The sequence below is a fragment of the Neltuma alba genome, unplaced genomic scaffold (assembly GCF_004799145.2).
Source record: "Neltuma alba isolate B1F8T4 unplaced genomic scaffold, ASM479914v2 tig00006717_pilon, whole genome shotgun sequence".
Classification (NCBI taxonomy): Eukaryota; Viridiplantae; Streptophyta; class Magnoliopsida; order Fabales; family Fabaceae; genus Neltuma; species Neltuma alba.
In genome coordinates, this window is record NW_021634556.1 from 23,945 (window position 1) to 26,351 (window position 2,407).

Below are 2,407 nucleotides of genomic sequence, written 5' to 3' on the forward strand. Positions count from 1 at the left end.
GTGCTTTCTTTTTCCACCAATACACTGATCCATGGTGTGTCTTTACTTCCCTGTTCAAAATCCTCAAGACTCGGAATTTAGGATCTCTTCCTAAGAAATTGAGTCCAACTTCCTGTTATTGATATTTAGAGAAGAATCCCGGAAGAAACAAGTGCTAAGCTTCTCAAACTCATTCAAAGTTAATTTCACACAACTGTCCAAGGCTAGAATTTGAGCTTAGACCTGAAGCCTTCACAGCACTAGAAGTTATTCAGGTGTGATATCTTGATCTCGTTTTGAGCGAAGAATTTAATTTATTGCCGTAATAATGTACATTTGCTCTAGTTTCTTCATGTCATAACATACCACACAATGCATCTGCAGCATATTAAGATTGATCCATTGGTATCAATATCATCTATCAATTATCGACGCCGATGTGCATCTTACGGATTGATGAAGGTAAAATCTCAAGATTTCTTTTCCCAAGTCATGATGATGCGAGTTTCAAAATTCCGTATTTTGTTTTAGGGTTAGGTGTAAAGAAATACCCACTCAGTCAACAGGAATGCCAAAGATTTTGGCATAGAGACGAAGGCATCTCATGAACAAACATGTACGAAAGTTGCGAAGTTTGAAGCATACAAAGTCATTTCTCAGCGATCCTCAGAGCCATAAAAGAAGGATAAAGAGGAAGGAAATGTGGGGAAGATGATTGTTGTGAAATCCAATGAAAAAGATGAAGCACAACTGCCCACCTTCCCCAGATCTGTGTGGCAGAGAATACTTTCGGAACAGTGCATTGAATCGAAGCACAATACCGATACACACAATCTCTGCGTCTCAATCACAATTCGAGACATCTAAGACCTCAATATCGAAGACTATTAGCTATATAAACCCTAAGAACATACAAAGAGCGATCGACGAAACACAGGATACCGCCATCAAGAACGAGAGACGGGAAGTAAAGGTACCCATGCCGTTGCATATATAGGAAGATTAACGGCGGAGGCAGCAAAACCCTAAACATTTTGAGGGGTAGTGGGCCTGAAATGTTCTAATGGGCCGAATTTAATTTCCAATTGGATCCATTACCCGGCCCATTCTTTCCCTACCTCAGTATGGGTCGACTTCACTGCTCCATTTTTTTTTCTTCAGTTGTGTTTTTTCGGCTGATATTTTTCTAAAGCACTTGAGTTAAGACTCCTCCGGTCCTTAATATAGGACCCAATTGTTGAGTTGGGTTTGGTCCTAAATATAAGACCCATTTCTCATATTTATCAATTTTCTCTAAACTACCCCTATGGATACTCCCTCAACCATAATCAAATAAAAGAGGGAGATGAGGTATTAAGAAAGATGATTATAGTGTTTTAGGAAAAATGTGTCACTTTTCTTATAATTAACCAACTTACCTAACTTCCTTAATCTAATCAAATTAGTTAAATGGGTCTTATATTAAGGACCGGAGGAGTAATAAATAAAATACTATATTCGGTCCTAATATAAGAGCCAGTTTATTAATTTGAGAAGATTAAGAAAGTAAGTTGAGTTAGTTAAAATAGGTGTTGTCTTTCCTAAAATGGCCTTACTAGTTAAGTGTATTGACTAGAATTATCATTGTTAGAAGGACTAATTTGGAAAAAAAATGTATAAATATGAGAGACAAAGTGGATTGGGATATTATATTTAGGACCAAAATAAAAGTCAAACAGGATTTTATATTAAGGACCGAAGGTAGTATTTTGTTTTAAAAATATTATCTAGCTGATGTATTATTGGTATAGCATGAACTCCGCTAAGTAGTTGTTCGTTCATGAATTAAACTGTGTTCATCTCAGATTTGAGTCGTGCAAGGCTTAATTAAGGGTGTGTTTGGGTGACACCTCAAAACCATGGTTTGAGGAATAATCTACCCAAACACCCCCTCCAAAAACCAAAACCATGGTTTTGGGTCAAAACCATGGTTTTGACTCCAAAACCATGGTTTTGGAAAAAGCAAATTTTTTTTGCTTTTGGAGAAAGAAGGGAGAGTGTGAGGGCCTATATGATATGTATCTTGTTATTTTTTTTATAAACATATTTTTTTATAAATATATTTAATCTTATATTTTATAAAATATATACACATTAATTATTTATTAATTATATTATCTTATGTATTATTAATTATGTTGGTAAAAAAATATTATTAACAATTTTATTCCTTCAAATTAAAATATATCATAAAATCTATTTTTTTTGTAATTATCATATTAACTTATGTCTTTTTTTTAGTAATTTGTATATATAAAAAGTGCTTCTGATAACAACTATCCAAACACTCTCACTTCTCAGAATCACTTTTTTACAAAATCTATTTTTCACAGAATCTATTTTTCTCAGAATCTATTCTCCAAAATCACTTTTCCAAACCACGGTTTGG

General features: G+C 34.2%; 1 non-coding gene across 1 annotated transcript; it reads right to left on the reverse strand.

The window, feature by feature from the left end:
* Positions 1 to 677: 677 nt before the first annotated feature.
* On the reverse strand, positions 678 to 822 carry LOC114750977 (small nucleolar RNA snoR135). The gene has a single exon (XR_003740702.1). It is a non-coding gene; the product is annotated as a small nucleolar RNA snoR135 (small nucleolar RNA).
* Between the last annotated feature and the right edge of the window lie 1,585 nt (positions 823 to 2,407).